The sequence below is a fragment of the Lepidochelys kempii genome, chromosome 25 (assembly GCF_965140265.1).
Source record: "Lepidochelys kempii isolate rLepKem1 chromosome 25, rLepKem1.hap2, whole genome shotgun sequence".
NCBI lineage: Eukaryota > Metazoa > Chordata > Testudines > Cheloniidae > Lepidochelys > Lepidochelys kempii.
In genome coordinates, this window is record NC_133280.1 from 12,110,455 (window position 1) to 12,129,512 (window position 19,058).

General features: G+C 50.8%; 1 protein-coding gene across 1 annotated transcript in view; it reads left to right on the forward strand.

Moving 5' to 3' along the window:
* The window catches only part of ARID3A (AT-rich interaction domain 3A), a 91,310-nt gene that overhangs the window by 46,900 nt on the left and 25,352 nt on the right, over nucleotides 1-19,058 (forward strand). The window lies entirely within an intron of this gene.

Consider the following 19,058-nt stretch of genomic DNA (forward strand, 5'->3'; position numbering starts at 1 on the left):
CTAGACAGGGGATCTGGATGTTGTTGTTACAGGCAGCGATCAACAGCTGTAGCCATAACTGGGGAAGAGCAACCCAGGAAATTAGGGGACTCTGTACCCTAAGTAAGGGCTGAGGTAGGGCATTCGGAGGCAGGACTCCTGGAGTCTATTGCTGACTCCCTGAGTGACCTTTGGACAAATAGTGTAACCGCTCTGTGCCTCAGTTTCCCCACCTGTAAGTGAGGGATACTTACCTCCCAGGGCTGTCGTTGAGGGGGGACAGCTTCGGTCAATAACTAGCCGCAGCCACGGCTAACATTGGCAAAAATGAGCCACACCCACACCAGGGACCTGTCGAGACAGGACGTCAGAGCAAACAGCATAAGCAGCATAATCAGACGCCAGGGTGGAGCTCTGGTAGCCAGTCTTTCTCAATAAGTACTGACTCTACTGAATTAATATTTATATAAGGGAGGGGAGGGAGCTCATGTCGAGGCCACGTCCGCACACACTGCGAATGTCTGGAGAGAACTATTCTGCTGATACACTTGGAAACCAAATTGCTTTGCAGCTAGCAGTGGGTTGGGGTTTATTTTAAACAAATTATTGAAGGTTGTCACAGCGCCTCATCTGTTCAGAGCGCTGTGGGGACGCTAATCTTCACCTCACTCCCTTGAGGTGAGTGTTAACCCTTATTTGACAGACAGAGAAAACGAGGCAAAAAGGTGGAGTGACCTGCCCAAGGCCAAACAGTAAATCCAGTGGCAGAGCTGGGATTAGAACCACAGGGCCTGTTGTTTCATAGCTCAGACTGCACTGCCTTTCAGAGCTGTGTTTCTTCTGGCGATCTGTGAGAGGCTGTGACCCAGACACTCAGCCTGTCAAACCTAGTCTCCAGGTCACAGCCTATAATTAGAAATAAATCGTTACTTGTAAGGCTGACCCCCAGAAAACCTCCCATCTGGCAGGTTTGTCTGAAATATACATTCAAAACGCAATCGCAGCAACGTTCACTTCCTCCTAGCCCAAAATGGTAGCCCTGGAGCTGCTGGAGGCTGCAGCCCTGAGCTTTAAATTCGGTCTCCCTGCTAACTACTGTGTTGACATTATCTGACAGACCTTAAGCCACTTGGAGCGTGTTCAGATGTTAAATCCGCTTCCCCCTCCCCGGCCTCCCACCTTCCTGTTTGAAAGGATGTGGCAGGAGAAATGGACTGTGTCCTAAGCAGCTGGTTGGATGAAGAGAAGCAATGAAAAGCTCACAGCTGGGATTTTCAAGGAAGAGGTGCCCAAATCCTGTAGCATTTCAATGACAATGCAGCAGAGAGTATCCCGGGCCCTCCACCAGCAACACCTGGACTAGTGGCCCCTGCTGTTCTGGGGCCCCCGGCATGCTTTGCTCCAGGCACCTGACTGCCTCAGGCTCCAAGCCTCCTCCTTGGAAGTGCAGTAAGTTAGTTACACTGAGGCCATATCCAAAGTCCATTAAAGTGAGGGGGGAATCCCCACGGACTTTGATGGGCTTTGGCTCCGGCCCTGGCTTTTGAAGATTAGAAACAGCAGTTAAAGGAAGCGTGATTTTAAAATAAAGTTAGATAGATAGTAATGCTGACACAAGCTCTCTGATTGCTCTTGCAGGTGCAATTCCAGGTGGGGTTGGGGGGGGTGAGCTAGAAAGGCCTCTCATGGTTTCAGATCCTCTGGGCCAGATCCCCAGGCAGCTAAAAACCTGTGGACTTTCCTGCTGATTTCTGTCTTCCTGGCCAGGCCCCTTGAAACAATGCAAGGGAAAGGAGCAGCAGGCTGGCTCAGTGGTTCACGCTCTAGCCACAAACTTGGCAGAGCTGGGTTTGATTCCCTGCTCTGCACAGACTCCTAGCATGACCTTGGGCAAGGTGCTTAGCCTCTTGGTGCCTCAGTTTCCCACCTGTAAAATAGGGGTAACAGACTAGTTTATAAACACACCTAGACAGCAGGCGTTTCAAGAGTGGTGGGGCGGGGGACGCCTCGCAGGGACCTGGTTTGCAGCAAGCACCAATTCCTCCTGAAAATCTGGCACCCTGGAAGGGATCTCCCAGGGAGTGGAGCAGGGACTCGAGCGCAGGTCTCCTGGGTTCTAGGCTGGCGCACTAACCACTGAACCATCCTTTCCTTCAATTCAATTTTTTAATTTACATTTTATAATTGTGCCTGGTGATCATTTCCTTTGGAAACCCCCCCCACCCAGCTGCTTTAGAGAACCTTGGCCACGGACAATAACTTCTTGTGAATGGGGCAATATGATAAGTGGGGAAGGGAGAGGGGGGGTCACCTTCTCGGATGCCTCTGGCTTTCATCCCGGCCTGGAAGAGGGAAAGAGAAAAGCTGGGGGAATCAAAAAGGGAAGGAAAATACCTTCCTAGCTTTCTTTTTCTCCCAGTGATTCAATCTGATAGACAAAACCAGGCCGAATTCATCTAGGGGGCCTGATGCAGCCTGCGGCTGAACGCCTTCAAACGCCATTCACCCCAGAGGGAGCCTTGGCAGGATTGGACCCTGACGGAATTTGCCCCACTAATGCTGGCGGGACTGGAGGGTGCTTAGGAGGTCACAGGATCAGCCCCTTACGTCTATCCTGCCATCCCGTGTCATCCCTCCTCCCCCCATACATTTTTTTTTAATTCTTCCCCTCTCCTATAGTGCGAGGGAGGACAGCTAACAAACAGAGGACAATTGGGGGTCACGGAGGTTAAACGGTAAGTAATTCACCCATTGAATGGCCTTCTGTGCTTCAGTGACACCCTTGTTGTTAGCCACTGACACTGTTCTGCATCATTCCTGTGGCCCAGAGAAGGCTGGATGGCTGCAGCAGCCCTCCGGAGAGAGACGTGCATCCAGGTGAACGTGCAGCCCGGGGTGGCGCCGGGACAGCTGGGAACGCTGCCCGCAATGTTCATTGCATCTTGGTTTGGAAGGGGAGCTGCTCCGCTCTCCCTGCAAGTGCTGTACCCACCAGAAATCTGCTCCTCTGAGCACAGAGACTGGGCCCTAAATATTTATTTCTTGCTGTCTGTTTACCCTTAACCCCTAAGTGAGATTCTACGTTCCCAGTAGCCAGTTCCAGAAATACTCTTGCAACTTTGTAGATTGCTGATTGGTTTGGACGGCAGCTGGCTTTCTAAAGAGCTGAAAGTGCTTTGTTCCAGCTGCCCGCAAGGATCCAAACCGGACGCGCGTTCCCACCTGTGTGTCTTGCGATGGCCTCAGTTGGTTCTGCAAGAATGTGGATGTGATGGGACAGAGACTGTGCCCCTCCGAGGAGCAAGGGCTAACAGTTACAGCACTTGGCTGGGAGCCAAGGCTCCTGGGTTCTTTCCCCAGCACTTGCATGGTCTTGCTGTGTAACCGCATCCAAGTAATTGTCCCTCTGTGACTCAGTTTCCCCAAGTGAAGATTATTATTGGTTTTATGGCAGCACCAACCAAAATCAGGGTCCCATGGAGCGACGTGCTGTACATGCACGTGATCACTGACCAGAAGGCGGCCTTTTTCGCTAGAGATTCTGCAGCCCGTGTTTCAAAAGCACTCGGGGATCCTTGGGCAGAAGAGCAAAGTCTTATTTGTGTCTGCACCCGGCGAAGGAGTTCCGAGCGGCTTCCTCTGGGATTAAATGTTGCCTGTGGTTTACTGGGCTTCTTGATTCACTCTGACCCTTGCCCTGCTGCCACTCAGGGGTTGGTCGGGATGCGACTTGTCTCTGGAATGCTGTGTCAAGGGGAATTAAGCCACATTCCAAAGACCGGGGCATAGGCTTGGACGGATCTGGTTGGGCCGTCCAGGCTCTTGATGGACAACTCTGCCTCTCTCTCGAGGGTGAGAAGCCTTTGGCTTCTCCTCCGCTTCATGTTCTCCCTGGGCTTGGGGAAGAAGGTGAAGCCGTGGAGAGCAGCGCTCTGCTGTGGCTGCACGGTTAAGAGCCTACTCCCTTCCTGATAAAGCTGGGTTGTCAAGGTGGCCTTTTGACTCCTCTTGCAAAGGGGGAAAGTTAAAAATCACTGCAAAGGGTGACTCTCCAGCTCCCTGCTGGACTGACATTGGGGGGTGTGAGTCTTCACTGCCCAGCTGCACCCTGTGCACCAGTGCAAGGTGCTGCCATCCTGACTTGGTTCCTCTCTTTACTCTGAAGGAAGACCGCAGCTGGGAATGGCGCTCCATGAATGTAGTATTCACGATCCCATTTAAAGTTCTGTTTTGCTGCAATGGAATCAAACCCAGTCTCACCCTTGGCTCACCTTACCTTAGAGACTAACAAATTTATTTGAGCATAAGCTTTCGTGAGCTACAGCTCACTTCATCGGGTGCATTCAGTGGAAAATACAGAGGGGAGATTTATGTACATAGAGAACATGAAACAATGGCAGGTTTCAGAATAGCAGCCGTGTTAGTCTGTATTCGCAAAAAGAAAAGGAGGATTTGTGGCACCTTAGAGACTAACCAATTTATTTGAGCGTGAGCTTTCGTGAGCTACAGCTCACTTCATCTGATGCACCCGATGAAGTGAGCTGTAGCTCACGAAGGCTCATGCTCAAATAAATTGGTTAGTCTCTAAGGTGCCACAAGTACTCCTTTTTCTTTTTATGAAACAATGGGTGTTACCATACACACTGTAAGGAGAGTGATCACTTAAGGTGAGCTATTACCAGCAGGAGAGCGGGGAGGAGGGGGGGAAACCTTTTGTAGTGATAATCAAGGTGGGCCATTTCCAGCAGTCGACAAGAACATCTGAGGAACGGTGGAGGCGGGGAATAGTTTTACTTTGTGTAATGACCCATCCACTCCCAGTCTCTATTCAAGCCTAAGTTAATTCCAGTTTGCAAATTAATTCCAATTCAGCACCCCCCCCCCTCCCCCCGTGCTCCCCTGCTGGTAATAGCTCACCTTAAGTGATCACTCTCGTTACAGTGTATAGGGTAACACCCATTGTTTCATGTTCTCTGTGTATATAAATCTCCCCACTGTATTTTCCACTGAATGCATCCGATGAAGTGAGCTGTAGCTCACGAAAGCTTATGCTTAAATAAATTGGTTAGTCTCTAAGGTGCCACAAGTCCTCCTTTTCTTTTTGTGAATACAGACTAACACGGCTGCTACTCTGAAACCACTCACAGTGAAACACCTCCCTGCTCTGAAGAGTTTACATGCTAAATAGCCAAGATGAATGAATTATTATCCCCATTTTATAGATGGAGGAGAGTGGAAACTGAGGTAGAGTTTGATCAAGTGACTTTCCTAGGATCACATAGTGAGTCTGTAGCACAGCTGGGAATTGAACCCAGAGCTCTGAGTCCCAGGTTCTGTAACCTCAAATCTTTCCTATCCTTTTTAGCAAGAGGTGACATAAAATAATATCAAATAATGAATGGGGTGGAAAAAGTAGATCAGGGACTTTTGTTCTCACAGTCTTATAACACAAGAACAAAGAGGGTATTCAATGAAACTGAAAGGTGATAATTTCAAAACTGATCAAAGGAAATACTTTTTCACACTGCATAATTAGACCGCGGAACTCACTGCCACATGAAGTCATTGAGGCCAAGGATTTAATGAGATTCAAAAAGATTGGATATCTCTACAGAGGGTAAGAATATCAGCGTGATTGTAATAGATTATAGCAACATTAGAAGGGCTATTTAAATCTTGGGTTTGGGTCGATCTCTAGCTACTAGAGACGTAATGTGGAGAGCAGCTTATCCTTGTTCTGCCTCCTGCAGGGTTCCTTGCACCTTCTTCCAAAGTATCTGGTTTTGGCCATTGTCAGAGCTTACTGACTAGCTGGCCCTGGGGTGTGAGCCAGTCTGGCAATATCTCTGTTCCTCCCAGGGCAGTCACTGGAGGGTGGCCCATCGTGCAGTCAGTTCAAACTGAACCCTCGCAGGGTGAGCGTGCGGCGCCAGCAGATGGGAAACCTGCAGCGGGGCGCTCCCCAGCAGGCGGGGCCGGTGATGGGAATGGTTAGCACAGCAGCCCGAGTGGGAAGCCCTACATCTTCATCCTGCAGAGACGCTCTGACTAGTGAGCTGTCCGGTGTCTCCGTGTATGCTTTGGAAACCAATTCCCTCTGGATAGTTCTGCACCTCGCTCACGGGAGCCCAGAGGCCTTCCAACAATTACTTCCCAGGCCTTCTCTTCCCTTTTTTTTTTTTCTTTTTGTTTTTAAATTTTCTCAACAATGAATGCCGCCTTCCTCTTCTCTCTCATTGCATCACACCGCTTCCTGGGGTCTCGTTTCTAGCCTGCTTCCTCTCGGCTGGGCCTGCCTGCTCTTTTTTTTTAAAAATTCTGTTCCTGGCCATTTCATCCTGATGCTTGCCAGCCTCCTTCGCCCCAGCGGCCCGGCTCAGGAGTCCGCTGACCAGCCCAGCAGGGTTCTGTCTTACACGCCCGTCTAACAATGGAGCAACAAAAGAAGACATGTCCTCTTTACACACGGGTGAGACTCCCTGTAGTGGTCTCGGAACTCTCCCAGGCAAATCTCACTGCTTGCTAGCAAGCTCCATAAGGAGACTCCAACAGGGCCCGGGACTGGCGCTTGGCTTGATTTAGTCTGTGACCCTGTTGGGGTTTTTTTAGCACGCCTTGCTTTCACAGGAGAGTTTATACACGTGGCCGACTGAGGTGTGGGAAACGGGGAGGCGATTCCATGGACCAACGCCCAGTTAACGGGTCTCTTGCCACAGATTGTGGGAGGACTTTTCCTCTTTTGATGACCAGGGAGGGAAAAGTCTTGGCAAATCTCCTTTGTTCACCCCATCCACAGGGCTAGATGAGTGACAAAGGCAGATAGTAAGAGGATAAACTACTGACCAGTGCAGTCTCTGTCCCTGTCTCTGGAGTTGGGTGAAGCACAATAGAAACTTGACATTTCTGCACAGCTGTTAGATCAATGGGCTAAGTTTTGCAGTGAGGCCCGTCAGATTCAACATGAAGGTTGCTTTGTCCCGTTTCAGAATGCAATAAGGACTAGATGTGGATTTTTGCAACTGTGACCCCATCTCCCGTAGGTTGCTTATCTTAGCCAACCTATGGCATTTATCGGGGCCGCATTGCTGGCCTACCTAGGCTCCTGTAAAGCCCATACGTAACCTACAAGAGAATGAAGTTAGAGCTAGTTGATAAATGAAATGCTGTTTTCACCCAGAAAGTTTGGAAGTTGTCTTCCTTTCTGTGTGTTCAGTATGCTTGGTTGGTTGTTACTTTTGTGCGGAAAGCTTTGGGTTTTGTTTTGGCTGGTTGAGTGGGTGAGGGAGAAGGCAGGTTTTTTGACCATGGGCTGTTTTTAGTTTTGAAAAATGCCAGCTGGCCCCAATGTATACCCTGGGGCGTGTGCACTCGCATTGGAGACCCGATCCCTATGTGCGCTCCTCGTTAACGACCTTCTGAGCATGTGCCTTGAACAGCAGCTCTTCTCCGCAGCCCAGGGCGGCCCTGGGTGAAGAGGGAGCCCCGTCCCCTGTGGAAAAGCCTCTTGTAATTTTTAGAAACATCCATGTTCACAGCTGACCCCTCTGGCCATTTTTAAAGCACACGACGCCACGCCCATCTTTGAAAAGACCCTGATTTTTGTACTGCCGAAGTTTGACCCTTTTAGGCCCCTGTCCTCCAAAGATCAAAGCATGAGCTGAACTGTCGTGATTTCAGTGGGACTCCCAAGTTGTCAGTGCTCAGGATTTCTATTGCATGATTTTTGTGTGTGTTTTAAAGTCACAGCTCCTGGCGTCGTGTGATTTACATGGGAATCTCTGCTTGCTTGCTTAAAAACAAAAGTTCTGGCCCTTGTGACTGTGGAGAAAGACTTTGAAAACTAGAATTGTGGCTTTTAAATCTCGTGACTTTTGGGGTCCGACTGACAATTTTGGAATACTTGTGGCTGGCAAAACTGGGGGACTACGCGCCGATTATAAAGTCAAGCCTGCGCGTAAGTCTTTGCAGGATCAAGCCCTGCAGAGTCCCTTTGCAAGGGGAGGCCCTATATAAAGACTTGGCTCCTGCATGTGAATCAGCAGCCAAGGGTTTGATGAAAAGATTTGTCTGGGTCCTGAAGTTGCAGGGTGTCTGCCTCAGGAGCCTTATTAAAAGGCAGCCTTGTGTGGTCGGTTTTAATTCCAGTTTTTGCTTATTATTGGTGCAGCAGTTTCATTTGAAACTAGGCTTCATCTGCAAATAAAACCAGAGGTGGAGGCAGCTCCCTGTGATCCTTTCTCTCTACCCCAAACCTTCGGCGTTAATTTTTTTTTAATATGCATTTTATTTTATTCTTTTTTTGCGGACCCTCCTAACAAATTCCACAGCGAGTCTTGGCCAGGAGACTGGGGAGGGGGTGGGGAAGCCGGGAATGCAGTGGGAGCTCTGGTGTGTGTCCACATGGAGGGGCACTTTCTCCGGCATTCCTGACATTGTTCAGACGGGTTGCAGAATTCTGGCAAGCCCATTTAAAGTCAACCGGCTGGGATTTTGGCGTAATCTGACTAGAAACATTAATCTACTTGTCGGCTAATGGCATAAGAATGCGCACTAAATCCCTGGGCTGGAAATCTACCGGGGGACAGGCTGTTTTCCTAGAGGGCTAGTATCATTCTGCTCACCTCCTGCGATTAGTTCCTCCTTTTCTTTTCTTTTTTTTTTTAACATTTTCCCTCTGTTAGCGTGCTCTTCTATGCATGCAGCCTGAGATGCAGAACCCCATGCAGCTTTTAGTGAGCATAAAGCAAGGGTGGAGGTATATGGAGACCTTTTGTGGGGAGGACGGGTGAGTTGTTTAGAGTAAAGGCTGATCCCATGGCTCTTGCAGAGAGCGTGAGGTTGTTGCTCTGCAGGGCAGGTACGAGAAGAAATTGTGTGTGTGAGTGAGTAAAATTCAGTGGAAGGATTCCTCTCCTCCCCCACCGGGTTGTCAGCAGGGTTAGAACCTGGGACTTTCAGTACTGTTACACCAAGGTAGCAGTAGTAGGCTGTTATCCTCTAGTGGCTGTGATTCGTTTTGCCAGTGTTACATAAGCACTAGGTGCATGCTCTGCGCTGAGCAGGACTCTCAAGCCCCAGTGCACTGGCTGCCCTAGGGTATAGCTTGAAGAAGGGGGAAGAGCGCGGACAGAAAACAGGCGTGTTTTGGGAGCAAGCACTATCCTCCCCATGCCACAGAGTGGTTTAGCTGCAGGCTTCCCTCTGCCCTGTTAGGCCTCAGTCCTCCTTTGTAGCAAGAGCATCTTCTCATTAATGCAGCATCAGACGCGCCTGCCCTCTACTGCTTTACCCTTCGGAGCTTATCCATGCGGCCCTCAGCACCTGTGCTGGGCAGGTTCAAACCCAGTGGCTTTGGGATAGGGGTTATCATCTGTGTCAGGCTCAGAATATGCGGTTCCTGTGACATGCCATGTGCAACCCTGGACTGTTTTTCTCCAGGAAACCACATCTGATTATGCAGCAATGAGCTGGTCTAACATTAAAACATCCCTTGATGATATTTGTTTGCATAGACCGGACTTCTGCAGGGGATAGACTTCTGCATAGGCAAGCCTGTGTGTCGGGACACCGATTGCCTCACAGTGCAGTTTTCCCCTCTTCACCAGTAACACGGAAGGAGAAGCTGAGATGCGTGGGTTGTCCCAGATGTGTTTTTTTTTGTCACAGAGACAGTATGCGCAGAGAATATTTGCTGGCCCTGTGCGTAGGGGCAAACACCTTTTGCAAGGTGAGGCTGCGAAAGAGAAACGCTGGGAAACGGAACAGGTCTGGAAAGTGGTGGGTAACAGAGCAGCTTGCAGAGAAGCCCCGTGCTCTAATAACAGGCAGGGTGGCCGTTGAAAGCAAAGCTTTCAAAAGGACGCTGATGGTAGCAAGTGCCTCGAGGCCTCCATTGTGCGTGGCGTGATACAAACACAGTCCCTGCTGCAAAGGGCCACTGGGACAGGAAGTGATTTGCTCTTGGTCAGGCAGCAGGTCAGTGTCAGTACCAGGCATGGAGTTAGGAGATCAGGGTGCTAGGCCCCGCTGCCTGCCCTATTCGGGGAATTGTGTGTCACCTGGGGAGGAGTGCTTGCTTTAGCCTTAGGCCGAGCTGCGTTCTCTGTGAGCTAGCAGACCGGATGGCCTCGGATCTCTACAGGGCGTGGGCCACGTCACTGAGTGTGGGGGGAGTCCTCAAAGGTGCTTCAGACGAACCACATGCCATGAAACACGGACACCGTATCTTAATGGCGAGCGTCTTGCCAAGATTCACCCCCTCTTTCTGTTCATGAGACCGTAACATCTCCCTGGCAGCCGTGGACACGAGAGAGATTCACTGTTGGAAAGGAGTTGATGGTGAGGGATGGCATTCATCCCCCTGCCCTTAGTGAGAGCTTAACTGGCACCAGACTCAGGCCTTGTCTACACCTAAAACTCAGGTCGTCCTAGTTACGGTGCTCAGGTGTTTGACCAATTCACACCCCTGAGAGGTGCAGTTAAGCTGACCTAAGTCTCAGTATAGACCCTGGTAGGTTGGCAGAAGAATTCTTCCATCACTGAGGCTCCCACCTCTCGAGGGGGTGGGTTAACTACAGTGACAGACAAACCCCTTCGGTAGGTGTAGCACAGGGGTGGGCAAACTTTTTGGGCCAAGGCCCAAATCTGGGTGGGGAAATTGTATGCAGGGCTGGGGCAGGGGGTTGGGGTGCAGGAGGGAGTGCGAGGTGTGGGAGGGGGTGCGGTGTGGAGGAATGGGCTCAGGGCAAGGGATTGGGGCAGAGGAGGGGTGTGGTCTGCGGGAGGGAGCTCAGGGCAGGGGGTTGGGGTGCAGAAGGGGTGTGAGGTGCAGGCAGGGAGTTGGGGGGGCAGGGGCAGGAGGGGTTCGGGGTGCAGTCTCCGGCCCAGCGCCACTTACTTAAAGTGGCTCCAGGGTGGCAGCGGTGTGCACCAGGGCCGGGGCAGGCTCCCTGCCTGCCCTGGCCCCACACCACGCCGCTCCGGGAAGCGGCCGGCACCACGTCCCTGCACAGCCCCTGGGGCAGGGGCGCACAGGGCTCTGCGCGTTGCCCTTGCCATGCCTCCAGTTATCTTCTCCCGAAGCTCCCATTGGCCGCGGTTCCCCGTTCCCAGCCAAAGGGAGCCGTGGAGGCGGGGGTGTCTGGAGGCAAGGGCAATGCACGGAGCCCTCTGCGCCCCACCCCCACCCTCTCCGCCCCCAAGGACGTGGTGCCGGCCGCTTCTGACAGCGGCATGGGGCCTGCGGCACCATGGGGGGGGCAATCCCACGGGCTGGATCCAAAGCCCTGAGGGGCCAGATCCGGCCCGCGGGCCGTAGTTTGCCCACCCCTGCTGTAGCACGGCAGCCTGTCGGTAGTGCAGATAAGCCCGGAGACTCGGGAGACCTGGGTTCTAGTCCCCAGCTCTGCTCTGACCAACTGTGTGAACGTAGGCAAGCCACTTCCTTTCTTTTCCTCCTCTTGTCTCTCCTGTCTGCTGAGACTGCAAGCTCCTTGAGGCTGGGACTGTACAGCGCCTAGCACTGTGGGGCCCCCATCTCTGTTGGAACCACTAGGTCATTCAAATATTAACAATATTTCTAAATCCTCATAGCATTGTTAATTATAAAGCCTAAATGCAACAGCCTGTCAGTATAACCCTTGGCAGCGCTGTATTGCTGGGTAGCTTAGTGTCTAATCGAACCTTTATTATACTTGCACAGTTCCTTGCAATCTTTAATTGAATTTCCCTAATGGGTAGTTGGTTTTTTAATGGTATAAACATGTATAAAAGCTGTTTGCCCTAGAGAGCAACTTATGAAAATTGGCACGAACCAAAGTTCTACACCCATGCACCTGCTAATTTCAGTCCTGTGGCGTAAGCGGTAGCTATATTCAAACTAAACACTTGCCGACTGGTTTGTCAGTTTCACATATTGCTTAAACAAAAATGAATTTCAGTTCCTCAATTTTTAAAAAAAAAAAAGATCTGAGATCTCAGCTTTTTACGATCAGTACTTTTAAGTTTCATTGTTCATAAAGGGACAAAAAAAGATGCATTGGGATTTCACACTTATTTTTATCTGCGCTGTGTCATCTCTCATGTAATTTAGCAGAAAAATGGTATAGAGAAATAGATAGGAAATAAGGCATTCTAGGCAGAACAAGGCAAAGAAATCCCGTGGAGGGTTTTTGGAATTCACTCATGTTAACGTCTGGGCATTTCCATCTCTCTGTCTTTAATATGCAGCTCCGTCTCAGTAATGATGGATGCATTGGTGATGTGATGCAAAGAATTTTTTTAAGGCATTTTGGTGGGGGAAAAAAAGCAAAAACCTGTCAACAAGTGGGCGGCCAAACTTTTGTGTCTCCCCCTCCCCCCCATCCCAGGGTGCACCTTCACATGAAAGCTCTAGGCTCCTGCACAGTCTTTACCTCAACCTGCTAACTCATGTGAAAGCTACAAACTGCCTTGTCTCCATTAGGACTTTACCTTGTGTTTGCTAACGTGAGTTAAGAATGCACTTTCATTCCTACTGAAGACAAGGTCTTAGTCCCTGACCACTGGACCGAGAAGTAAACTTAGTTGCAAGCGAGGCTGAACCCAAGACTTGCTTAAAGGTCCCGCTCACCCTGTGATGCCCAGCATAGGGCAAAAGGCAGCTCCTGACGCCTGACATTTACAGAGCCGTTTTGTCCTCTCCCTCAATCAAGTGGATTCTGTGGATTCCCACCCCCTTTCCTCTTGGGGAAAAAGAGGCTAATGCTCATCTCATGAAGCTGGTCTCTCTGCGCCTGTCCTTGTCTGGCCATCCCAACAAAGCACTTGTAAAAGCAGGCAGCTTCTAGGAGTTGCTCCATCCAGAGGCAGCCAATGCAGATTCCATGGGAGATGCAAAGACACAGCATCTCCCTGGAGCAAAAGAGGTCAGGGGAGACACTGGGGTTCTTCTAGCAGTTTAAGGTAGACACAGAGGACACACTCGCTCATCAGAGTATCTGTCAAGGTCTCGGACCCCATTCTCCTGCTTTACATCCAAGAGCACCGTCTATTCTGGAGGAACAGTGGGTTGATCTCAGTGCTAAGTATCCAGTCAACATCGGTCAAATTCTGCAGAGTTTTCAAAATCTAGCCTGCCAGGCTGGACATAACCAGTTCCCACATATCCCATGCTGCACTGGCTTGCCCTAAAGGCTTCTGTTACTCTTCAGCAGGTGTATGACTGAAAGACCCTGTTGAAAGATAGACTCAAGTTTGAGTGTTACATGCCATACTCCCACAGCTTTAAATGCAGCTATTTATTCCTCGTATGGGGCCTGAGTTGAGCGGCTTAGGAAGCAGCAAGACTGTCCTGAAAGGTTCGTGCAGATCGGGTGCAGCAGGTTCGTGTTGAACGTCATGCTTCCGGAGTTCTGTCTCTAGTTTCAGAGTTATGGTGTTTAACCTGGTTTGTGTGGATTAAACTTTCTGGGCAGGAGATTTTGGCTTCTAAGCCTAAACTTATTGCCCTTCCATTTAAGGGGCAGAGGTTATACACATGGATTGGCTGCAGCTTTGACCCCCAGTGAATTAAAAAAGAGAGCTCTCCACCTCTTTCCTTTCACTCAAGAACAGAGCTGTATTTAGCTCGTCCCTTCAGAAAGCTCCCTTAGAAGTCCACTGTTCCGGTCCCTCTTGCCAGGAGGCAACATAGTAGCAGATGTGCTGGTGTGGTGCCCTTCTGGGGTCCAAGAAGAGGTCTCTTCCACTATAGAGCCGTATTTGAGAGAACGGTAGGAAGTGTAAGCTCAGGGAGTGAACCCCTAATGTTCTGCTTGTATGGAATTTAATCGGTTTCCCCAGAATAGTCCTTTTTATGTATTCAAAGTGGGGGGTGGGGTGGGGGGGAAATAAGTCTAGCAGCTCATCTCATGTTCTGGAATCCTAGACAGCCTACAGGTTCAAAAGTAACCCGTGATTTTTAGGATAATTCAGGCATTTCCAATGGGGCGTCCACAGAATCACTTTTGAAAATGTAGGCCCCGAATATTTTAGGGTTTGTTTATTTTTTTAAATTGGGGAATGGGGCTGCTGGCTCAGTGGCCTTTCGCATGGTGACATGTCTTGGCTCATTTGCTAGCCAGCTCGGGAGCACGTCGGTGTGTTTTCCCTCCACTTTTAAGCTTACAACTAGTTGAGGGGATCAAAGCTACGTCGAATGGGTCACGCGCACTGGTACTGAGCAGGCTGCATAGCTGCTACCTTGGTATTATCTATTGGGTCTGAATAGAGCTTAGACGGGAACATTATTGTTCACCTGCAGTGAGTTTTCTATCCGCCTCTTCAATTCAGAAATACCGTCCTCCTTGGGAACCCAAACTGGTTCAGATTGAGGGCCAGTTTCTCCAAAGACCTGCCTGCTTCCATTTGGCGTTCAACCTCCTGGCAGCTCCTGCTGTTCTCAACGGGGCTGGGGTGGGTGATTCTCCATTGCTCTCAGAGCCTTTTTGAAAATCTGCTCCGTGGTTGTGCGAACGCTGACGTCAGTAGTTTGGAGTAGGCTTTTAGCAATGATGTATTGCAAGACTTTGTTGTTTTGATTCCGGTAACGAGAGGGGAGAGAAGTGTCAAAGGGCGCCGTACTCCTCTTGATTCCAAGGGGAGTTAGGCACTTAACCTGCTTAGGTGCCTGGCGGGGTTTACAAAAGCACCCATTCGCATCTTTAGGCACCTAAATACCTTTGAAAATCTGGCCTAGAGTGTCTGTCCCCTGGGGTCTGGACTGACACCTAACTTCTCGCACAGGCCACAGCTGACTCCAGTGTGTTGGCCTAGAGGGGGAAAGCCTCATAGCCAATTACCTTCTCACAATAGTCTTGTGCCCCCTGCCCCGCCCCTTCTCAAAGGCCCCGCCCCCACTCGCTCCATCCCCCCTCCCTCTGTCACTCACTCTCCCCCACCCTCACTCATTTTCATGGGCTGGAGCGGGGCGTTGGGGTTCGGGAGGGGTGAAGGCTGTGGGTGCGGGCTGTGGGGTGGGGACAGAAGTAAGAGGTTTGGGGTGCAGAAGGGGGCTCTGTGCTGGGGGGTGGAGCTGAGGGGTTTGGAATGAGGAGGGGGCTCTGGGCTGAGGCAGGGAGTTGGGGTGCGGGAGTGGGTAAGGGGTGCCGGCTCCGGGGAAGCGCTTACCTCGGGGGGCTCCACGGAAGCGGTGACAAGTCCCTCGGCTCGTAGGTGGAAGCATCGCCAGGTGGCTCTGCACACTGCCTTTGCCCGCAGGCGCGACCCCCACACCTCCCATTGGCTGCGGTTCCCAGCCAATGGGAGCTGCGGAGCCAGTGCGCGGGGTAGGGGCAGCGTGCGGAGCCCCCATGGCCGCGCCTCCACGTAGGAGCTGAGGGACTTGTCGCTGCTTCCAGGGAGCTGTGTGGAGCCAAGTAGGGAGCCTGCCAGCCCTGCGCCAACCGGATTTTTAATGGATGCCAGGGTCCTTATTCGACCAGGTATTCCAGTCGAAAACCGGACACCTGATAAACCTGCTCGTAAACCTTTTGCTTCAGCTATTTGGTATTCACTCCGGCTGTGCCATTGGATGACTAGACCACCTGGTGTTAGCTCTGCTCCTGGACTGGATGTGTCCGAAAAAGTTTCAAACAGGAGACTGTCTCTGTGGCTGAATAATCCTCTCTGCTAAGATCAGAAATAAATAAATAAATAGAAATAACGCAAGTTCCTGGATTTGCAGATGTTTTCATGAATTCACAGCACGTATCTGAATGTTCATGAATAAGGGGGAGTGAGAGAGGGTCACATTTTCTAGAATGGGTACATTTTATAATTGGTAAATAAACCACGAACAGATGTTTTAACAAATGGTTAATCAATTGTTAGGGCCCCCCAGGTCAATAGATTGCTTATAACCATCTATACCACCTGCTTATAGCATCTGTTCTCTCTCTGTAGGCTCTCCTACCCTGCTCATCAATGCAGTATCCGTAGTCCTCGTATTAACCCTTTCTAAGCCATACTTAAGGTGTGGTCTGCATAACCCATCAAGTCAGTTCCTTTTTTCACACAAATATTTGCCATTCCGCACTGATGGAGACCTGTGACCCAGAGAGACTAAGGGAGTTGCCCAAGGTCACGCAGGGAGTTAGTAGCAGGTCTCCCAAGTGCCACGCTGGTACCGTGCTATCCCACCCCTTCCCTCCGGGCTGGACACGGTGCATTTTCTGCCTGTGCTACCTGCCTCATGGCAACACTGAGTGGAGGGGAAAACAATGCAACCATTCATTGATCTGCCCGCCCCGCCCCTCCCAACACACACACACACACACTCTGAGCGGTTTGATCATGTGTTATCTGACAGGCCAGCTATCTGACCCCAGCCACTGTATCTGCCACAAACTGGCAGGAAGAGGCACAAGGAGCCAGACCCTCCAGAGAGCATATTGGAGGGAGTCAGTCTGCGAAAGAGACCTGGAGGCAGAGGAAGGTAGCCAGTGGCCCGGGGAACCAGCACGGAGTCTGAGGAAGCAGCCCTTAGCTTCTCAATACGGGGTCCTTGGACCAGAGCCCAGAGTAGAGGACAGGCCTGGGGTCCCCAGCTGACCCCCAAGAAAAGGGATGTAAACTCTCCCCCCGCCTCCATGCGAGGAGGGACAAGGACTGTCGAGTCCAGCGTGGGGCTGAAGGCCGGGGGCAAGGTCACTAGACTACTGCTCCATTGGACTCTCCATTACCACGGAAGGGGTAGGGATTGTAAGCGGCCTGGCTGGAGGGCTGAGTGGTGGGAAAGGGGAAAGCACCGCGGGCTCGGAGGGACCGTCGAGCAGGGCGCCGGAGCGGAAGAGGCTGCTGCACCATGCCTGGCCACGAGGGAGTGCACTGGCCGGTGAGTGACCCCTCTGCCGTTGGGCATGTGAAACTGATGGGCACTACTGCCTATCCCAGCATAGAGGGGAGGGGGGGTGTTGTGGCTGATGCCCAGGACACGGAGTCAGGATGCCTGGGTTCTTTCTATGACTATCGCTGACTCCCGGTTCTTGGGAGCCCAGCCTTAGATCCTTGGGGCTTGATGTTTCAGAGGAGCTGAGCACCTGCAGCTCCCATCGCCTTCAGATGGAGGGGTGGGTGCTCGGGTCTTGTGAAAATCAGGCCCCAGGTGTCTAAATGTGGGCACCCGAAACTGAGACACAAATTTAGAGGCCGCTGTTGAATGTTTGGGCCTTACCCTCTGCGTCTCCGTTTTCCATCCATAAAGTGCAGATAGATGTTATCTCGAAGTGTGGTGAAGCTTAATTCAGTAATGTCCAAAAAGATGCTATAGAAATTCAAACTGTTTATTTTCATTGGTTTCACCAGGTAGCCACGCTATTTGGATAGCCGATGGTATGTACTGTAACTATTTACATATATGTGGACTGAAATTGAGGTCTGTAGCTAAGAACTATTGTTCTGTGAACTGGATGACAACTATGATTATTTCATATCTAACTCTTATGAGAGACCAGCACTGGGGTACAATATCCAGATTACAGGGAGGGGCCTTTGTTGCACGTGTGAGTTTACTTTTCCATCCCAAGAGATATAAAATTTCCCCATAAACTGAAAAAAAACTTCTGTTTGATTGTTATGGAGAAGAGAGAAATTGCCCAGCCTGATTGGCTAATATTGAACTAGTGGCTTTAGATAAGATACCTGAAGGTGCATTTTCAGCCAGTCAGACTGCACATGCAAATGGACACCTCCTGATTGGCTGCAGTTAGCTGTTTTCTTATGCACCTTCCAGGTGGTAAGTAGCTAGTAATTCTTTTTCCGGCTGACCTTTCTGATTGTTTGCCAGGCTTTTGAAGTCCACCGCTGTGATGAAGCGCAATTCTGATTAAGACAATCAGAATTGGTCAGATTTTAGCTTCAGATCTCTGGGAGCAGCCCCCTATGGGTTGTTTTACCTGACCTCACTGCCCAAGTGTGTGCATTTTCTGTTCCCCCAAAGAAAACACAAGGAACTTTTTGCTTAATGCATTTTTCTCCTTGCAAAAGAGGACTGTGACATATTACAGCCCCCCCCCCCCGATTATGCTACATTTCCTTCCCTTGTTCATTTGTATTTAAACAGCAGGCTCAGCCTAAAAGGATCCTGCCTCTTAATTCCCATTCTCAAAACCTCTCCTTTGTGTGAAGCAAGGGAGAGCACGTGTTCATGCAGGCGATACAGGTACTTGGTGGGAAGCTGGTTAGTGGTTTTCCAGACGTTGTCCACAACCCCATGACAATTTCATGCTTGATTTTTGCAATCAGAGGTAGAGTGGGGTCTGTGGTCAGTCAGTTTCTTCTTAGATGGAGGTCTGAGACTTTCTACGTGCGCCATGGGGAGCAGGGGGTAGGTTCTGGTCTGATGCAGGCACGCAGCCCCTGTGGGGTGGCATTGGGGACACCTGCCGTTGGACTGCAGCATTTAGCATGGTGTTAATCACGAGACAGACGGGCCTCGGAGACCCAAGGGAGCAAAGCTGCTACAAAGGAAGGCCGTGAAGCCTGACAGACAGGGCACAGGGCGTCAGGAGACATGGGCTCTGGCATCAGTTCTGCCACTGGCCTTGGCATTGACCCCCCCTCCCCACTTCATCCGCCTTGTTTCCTTTGAGGAACATCTCTTGTGAAGTGTCTTGCACAGCAGGGGGCCCTGATCTCCAGTCGGGGGTGCTACTGCCATAGAAATAACTGGTGGGGGGGGGACACCATTCCCCAGTTAGGTGATGAAATCTGATGGCAGGTGAATCCTGTTATAAGGAAAGAGGCTTATAGGGTCACCCTTCCCATGCATGTAACCTTACGCAATTCCGGTTCCCATCTCCTTTGGAAGCGGGATTCCAAGGTCCGCCATGCTGCTCCGAATGGATCCACTGTTGGCGCTCTGAGCCTGCTGTCCTCATGCAGTCAGCATCTGGCCGGTCTATTTTCCACTCCCCGGTGATGTTTTATGGGAGAGAAGGGACTGAATTAACTTGCCGTGGTGCGGAAGCGGCCACATGCTCACAACGGGGGCAGAGGGGGTGGGGGTGAGGGTGAGGGTGAATTCCCCGAGGAGCTTTCTTCACAAGAAAGCAATATGGTGT